The sequence below is a fragment of the Etheostoma spectabile genome, chromosome 7 (genome assembly GCF_008692095.1).
Source record: "Etheostoma spectabile isolate EspeVRDwgs_2016 chromosome 7, UIUC_Espe_1.0, whole genome shotgun sequence".
NCBI classification, from domain to species: domain Eukaryota; kingdom Metazoa; phylum Chordata; class Actinopteri; order Perciformes; family Percidae; genus Etheostoma; species Etheostoma spectabile.
This window is the reverse complement of record NC_045739.1, coordinates 13,328,214-13,335,213: the sequence shown is the minus strand read 5'-3', so window position 1 is coordinate 13,335,213 and position 7,000 is coordinate 13,328,214. Positions and strand designations below refer to the sequence as shown.

At 39.9% G+C, this 7,000-nt stretch overlaps 1 protein-coding gene across 1 annotated transcript in view; it reads right to left on the bottom strand.

The window, feature by feature from the left end:
* cntn3a.1 (contactin 3a, tandem duplicate 1) overlaps positions 1-5,263 on the bottom strand; it is a 79,639-nt gene extending 74,376 nt beyond the window's left edge. Inside the window, exon 1 of the mRNA XM_032520800.1 lies at positions 4,677-5,263. The gene's annotated coding sequence lies outside the window, so the exon portion shown is untranslated. The remainder of the gene's footprint in view (positions 1-4,676) is intronic.
* Between the last annotated feature and the right edge of the window lie 1,737 nt (positions 5,264-7,000).

Below are 7,000 nucleotides of genomic sequence, written 5' to 3'. Positions count from 1 at the left end.
CCCCCCCCCCTTTCCTGTCTATCCACTGTCACTATCAAATAATAGGAAAAAGCCCTACCCCCCCAAAAAAAATCTTAATAATGTAAATAAAAAGTGCCCAGAATTTGCTCATTCAGGCTTGTCTTTAAAAAAAGTTTTTTCTGCTTTTCCTTGATTTATTTAATTGTAAATTGAACATTTTTTTGGACTGTTGGTCCAACAAAACAAGCAATAAGCACACCGTACTTTTAGTTACCTGTGCTTCGGGAAATTGAGATGTGCAATCTGTGCAAACAATTTATTTATGATTCTATGTCAGAGAGGGCAGTGTGAAATGGGACTTCATCTAATCGCATGTAATCAATAACATGTATTACAACAACAGAAAGCTTGTATACAAAACTGAATGCTCCATTTTTTGGGACTTTTGAGAAAATGCAGCTGCTTTGAGGGAAGCCTAAGATTTGTGGAGACAAAGCGCCTCTCCAAATTTCAGTGTTGTCAAAGTGACACCTCTTTTCCTCTTTTTCTCTGACAGCACCAGCTGGAGTTGATAAACCGCAGATTGTAGTTCAGTCAGCCATAGAAGCTGACAGTGATGTCAGTTGATTCAAGCCTCTCCACTACATCCAATCTCTCCGCTGCCATGAATTTTTCAGGGCTCAAAAATGTATTAGTAGAGGGGCACTCCAGGTCCCTTTGGTTGAAAAGTCCAGATGAAGATAAAACTCGTGTATGAGGACCCCACACCCCCCGAGCTCTGAATCATGAATGAGACCAGACTTACACTCTGCAAAAATGAGACAAGACCAGGAAAATGGCACACAATGCTGCATCTTTAATCACCTGAGCTGTGACTTCACTTGATGTGCAGACACCAGCTCGATCAGTGTTTTCCTACATGTGAGGCTCCTCTCACGGCTCTGAGTGCCTCCAGTCATTTAAAATTCATTTTCTGACGGTGCTCGAGTTGAGACTTGTAGTAGTAGAGAATGTGAAATTTCTTCCTAATCCTGCACACTTGAATCAAAGAATCAACAAGCAGCTTTGTGGAAGAGTGGCGGTGATAATAATATCAAGTCCTAATCAGATAATAGTATTTTACAGTTGTGAGGTTGATGTACCCTAAATATTTAATTACTGAACCAAATATACACAGCCACAAGACAGCAATTAAGACTTTCTTTCTCGTATTTTGTTTTTTGACAGTGTACAATAGTGACCAAGGCAATACTGCTTTTCTTTTGGAGGTTTGCAAATAATTGAACCGAAATGGTCCTTGTTATGTGTAGTTGACATATCAGTTCCACAAAACATGTTTGTAGCCTCCTGCACAATTTTAACAAGAAAAAAAATGACAGTACTTCTAAAGGTATTTTGAAGGTGCTTACTTCTGCTTGCACTGTCAGTCAACATTGAACTCAATAGTGCTTTCAAAGTTGCACAGACATGAAAAAGCCACAACACAACCTAAACTTCCCTCCGCCAATTTTGCTCTTAAAGAATCTGTGCACGTATAACCAATTAGCTCAAAACTTTCTTAAAGCTTTTATGCGTGCCAAACCAATTTTTGTTTTATTCCTCACAAATGGCACGCCACGGGAGTCAAGGGAGCGCCAACATATTCCCTAGCCAAGATTCTAACTCAGATAGTGGCACAGGACAAAGAGACTAATGGTATTTTGATCTAAGCACACAAGCCGCGGGCATGACATAACACATGCCAGATTCTTCATTTCTCCAGACCACACCAGGGGCGCTCCACCAACGCGCTCATCCCAATCTCCCCTGTGACACAAACAACTGAGTATGTTGAAAGGTTCTTCCTGCTTGCACGCATTCTCTAAGCCCAAATTTTAAACATAATGGGCAGAGTGTATGGTAATAATATACGCACCATTATAGAGCTTTGCCGTTTCTATCTTTTTGATGAAATGGTTAATTTTTAAGCAATGCACTCATTGTAAATTCCCTAAAATACGTAATAGATGTAAGTGAATTGATAAAAAACTGACTTTTTACTTCATTGGAAATAAACTAAATATGACTGGAGTGTTCTAGATCTTCATCACTCTAATTAGGCACCTGCAGCAACCACATTGTGTATTTGTCTTACAACTGATGCTGCTCAATTTGATTGCACCTGCCTTTACTAAGGTCCTAATTGAGAATCCCATTAGGATTTAGGGGCCTGCCAATTAATAGCTCCTTAAATACACAGATTCAGGTCTTTTGTGAAACACTTTCTGAAACAGGTTTCTTGGGAACCAATGTTAAGCCCAAAACAAAGACAGGGTAAGCTGTTTTTACTGTGAGTGAATGAAAGAATCACTTACAGACAAAAAACTTAAAGTGTCTGTGAGCACCAAGGCTTAAAGGTGCTGTTGGGTGACGTTACTTCTTGTTAACATTTTAAGTATTTTCAAACAAAACAAGACTCGCTTGCCCCTCTCCTCCTCATTCCGTCCCCTCCCCCTCCCTTCTTTGCTTCTACACACTAATCCCACCCCACCCACCCCCAAATCCTTCTTGTCTGTTATTGGCTGGAACGCTGGAACACTGTTGGTGTATGCTTCGTGGTGCAGGTGGGCACAGTTTGTTTCTGTTGCCGTTTGTAGACCCTGGGCTGTCTACAGAGACTGTTCTTTTTTACAGTGTGTAAAGGGGACAGGCAGCTTGCGGATAGTGAGATGTTTGCTGTAAATGCTGTAGCCTAAAACACCCGTGCCATTGCTTAGATCACCTTTAAGGCAGGTTATACAAGTTGGGAGAACGCTGATTAAAAAACATCTGGCAGATGGTACTGTATGGAAAAACATATAAACTGTGGCCCACCTTAAAACTGCAGACTTCCAGTCGTGATGTCCATCCACACTACATTACAAAACAGAGAGACTTTGTCTCCTCTCCTTCTGAAGATGTCACTGACTCAAAAAGAGGAGGAGGTTGAAACGTGAACTTTATAGCGCTAAGCTGGTGTGCATCAGAAATTTAAAAAACTGAAAATCATGAAGCAAACAAACTGAGGTATTTTGATGCAGTGAAAAGGATCTGCATTCTGATTATCACAAATTGGGGTTTAATTTGAACGTTTTAAGGCAATAGGTACCTATAAGCAAAATGGTTTCAGTTTTGTGTTGCTGCTTTTCCAATTACATTTTGTATAGAATTTCTGTAAAAAGTCACATGGATACAGTGTGTAGAATTCAGTAGGTTCCTTAAAAACATAGCTGTACTTAGTTTGAATAAAAGCTAAAGATTAGCACTGCAGGCAAGATGTTGGTGGTCTGCTGCATTCCTTTATTTCTAAATGAACAGCAGAGACCCAAAAAACTGAAACAGATTGCTGAGGAAACCATGTAGATCAATCTAACTATGCCTGCCTGTTGTGTTAAAATGCTAGAAAAACGACAAACCCTACTTGAGAATGCAAGTAGGGTTTGCACACCATTTTGCCTGCATCAACCTTTGTCAGTCTATGTGCTGTTTTTCCACTTCTCATGCTGACCAGGCTCCACTCAGTGGGGTACAATGAACTTCATGTCCTTCCTCCTCTTTCTGGGCCAGTGACATCATCAGAAACGTGTCCAGCCATAAGCACACTTCCCCAAGGAGATATGTAGTAGCTCCACTATTCAAACCACTTGGATAACGAAGGTAAGAAGAGTAACTGCCCTCAAAAGTAGTGTTCGTGTAGGGAATTAAAACACACATTTTGGTAGAAACAGTTATGCCCAAGGCACATCCAGCTGGCATTATGTCAACATGAAACAAAAGAAAATCTTCAAAGCACTGGAACTTCCCTGCAAACAGTTGAAAGAATGACAAAAACTGTAAACATTTTGTGACAGGGAAGAGTAAATTATCAACAGAACCCTATCCTGAGCCACCTGATATATAGCAGAATCGTAATGTGCAAGGCAGCTCCCTTTTAAACATATGGACACTTGATTTCACGAGGATATCTATTTCCAGCGGAGTCACACGCTAAAGGACATTAGACAATCTGAACAGCAATTAGGCTCGGAGCTGGGTGCAATCAAAGAAAGAGAGAGATGATGTGACTGGACTGAGTCCAATCCCCTGTTGATCGCTGACGACAAATGAGTTCTGAAAGAGGTTTAAATGAGGAAGAATGAATGGATTGATTTGTGCCCTCTTACAGAGATGCATGGTATAAATAACGGTCATGGCAATTTGAGGACACCGATAATAGTATTAACTCTAATGGGTATAGTAGAAATTGTACAACAATTGGGAACTGGTATTTCAAACCTGTTAGTTTCCTAATTGACACATGGCTATAAAAGGCATGGACGCAAATATATGCCTTGACATGTGCAATTACAACCTGGATGGGTTGTAATACAAGTGCGTGCTGCCTATTATTATTGACTGAGAGAAATAACTAAATAAATACGAGCAGTCTGGAAAAACCCAGAACGTGACTGTGTGTATGCCTATATTTCTCTATGAATGTTTAAAATACTTAAAATATGTAATTATCTTCAATGCCAGAAGTGGAAGTTTCTGTATACTGAGGGACAGACAGAGCAGCCTGGTGATTGCACAGACCGAAAATAATAATAATGTGTCATGAACAGTAAAAAAAAAAATAGAGATAGATAAATAGATAAATAGATCTAGAGAAGAAGAAAAGAAGAGAAGAAGAGAAGCAAATAGTTATGGTTATTTACCTGAGTATCTCCCCTGTGATGCTTGCTGATGTTTATCCCTTCTCGGATATCCATGTTACACCACGCATCTCCTCACTCCTTCAGCCCAGCAGCTCCCAGCATCGAGTCGACGGCGACAGGGAAGTTCGTCTTCAAAGTGTTGCTCTCGTAGAAATGGCCAAACAACTCTCTTCTCTTCTCGCCTTCGCGGAGGAAGGCAGGTTATACCCTAAACGCTGCCGTTCACTCTTTCCAGGAGTCTTCGGTATTTCCCGAGTCCGAGTAGTTGCTAGCAGCCCGGTCCTCCGCTTTTCTTTCTCCAGAGCCCGGCTCATTCATGTATGGCAGGCAGACAGTCCTGCTCGCGCCGCCGCCGGGCTGATACGAACTAAACCCGCAGCCGCGCTGGCTTCCAACAAAAATGTCTGCGGTGTAAAGGTGTTTAAATGTCGCTGAATGAATTCGTTTTCGGAGCAGAAAGTGCTGACGGTCTGGTTGACGGCGGTGTTTTCAGTTTGAGCGTGACCACAGGATGAGGACTGTAGTTGGCTGCGCGCTCGGCGGCAGTGGCACATGGGGCATCAGAGGTGGGTAGCTCACTGGAGCTGTTACGTTGTTCGCCATGCAGGTTCACAGCACGTTCACTCACGATCCTGTGAAGTGATCTTGCTTATCTGATTTCGTTGTTGTTGTTTTTCTTTTCTTTCTAAGGAATTAAAAATATAAAAGGAAAAAAATTGAACATGTTTAAATTTCTTTGGTGGAAGAAGTACTACGCTGCTTTTCTAAAATAGGACTACAGTATCACCACAGAGTACAAATATTACTAATGTTACGTGAAATATTTCTAAATTCTAAATAGGCCTACTACAAGTGAAAAGTATGAATATGTAGATATTATACAATGTAGTCTAGGCCTACTTAAAATATAAAAAGTACATGTTATTGCCTCCATATTATTATTATCATGTTGTTGCAGTCCACACACACAAACACAGGTATTTTCACTTATGTTGTCTTATTAAAACTTTTCTCAGGACTGTGTGGGCCTGCCAAACTGTACTTGATTGGCAGCTTTCTCTAGCCTATTGTACCTGTTAATGTGGGACATTTACCTTGTTATCAGTGTTATAAGTTATCAGTCATCTTATTAGAACATAGAGTTTGGTAATAGAATGTAATCCCCAGTTTAGCTCCACCCAACATACACCTGTCTAGATGACACCTGTGTGTAACTGTACAGAACTTTAATTTTAACTGGTAATTACTGCTATCAAACAAATGTACTGAAGTGTAAAGTAGTATAACATGGAAATACGTAGGTAAAGTACAGGCACCTCACAACTGTACCTAAGGACAGTGCTTGAGTAAATGTAACCTTGTTATTGTTCATTTTGTTTTTTTTATTTGCAGTCACACTATCAAAAGACAACTGCAGTTAGTATAATTACTTAATGTTTTTCTTCTGGTAACAGTGGGGTCTACTGGTTGCCTCTGCTGCATTAAAAGTCACTGAAAAAAGTGATGATCAAGGCATTCCAAATAATACAGTACTTTTGTAGCAACGGATGTAACTGTGATCAAATTATTCACAGTTGCAACATTTTTTCATGAGATGTTAACATGTTTTGTAAATTAACATTAAATAAGTACAAACAAAGAAACAGATTTGTATCAAGAATAACACACGTTAGTTGATATAGACTTATGATCATGCATTTATTTCTATCCTTTCTACTCAATAAAACTAGACAGACTGCCAGCTCATTAACTTAAGCTCAGAACTTGGTATATGCACTGCCTCTGGCTCATAATCCACTCATAATGTTGAGTGGGATTTAAGAGAATCTTCTTCTGTTTGAGCCAATGGGAAAGTGATAATTACAGCAGAAATTACTGAATGCCCCACTAAGCCTTGAAAAGGCAAAAGGAAAAAAGAGTATTTGGATTAACCTACTGAATGAACATTTAGTATTCCTTAGCCAGCCATACACACAGCTAATGGCACATCAAAGCGCCAAGGAACACTTATTAGTATAGCCACCCTAAACACAAATATCTGCAACTAGGCCTGCATATTTCATGAATTCTTTAATGCTCATGACTGGAGGAAAATTTTCTTATCATTTTACTGTGACGATTTCTTCCAAAGAAACTGAATTTTACCTCATGCAGTTTTACTCATTTCCCTCTTCTCTCCAAAGAGGCATACTGCATGCAACCATCCATATGTGACAATGAGCTTTTCATTGTTGTTTGGAAGTTGTCATTTAAATACATGAATTAAGTTTGTCCTAAGGCGGTAAATGAGATACTGAAATAAGCAACTTGTCAACGCCACCAGG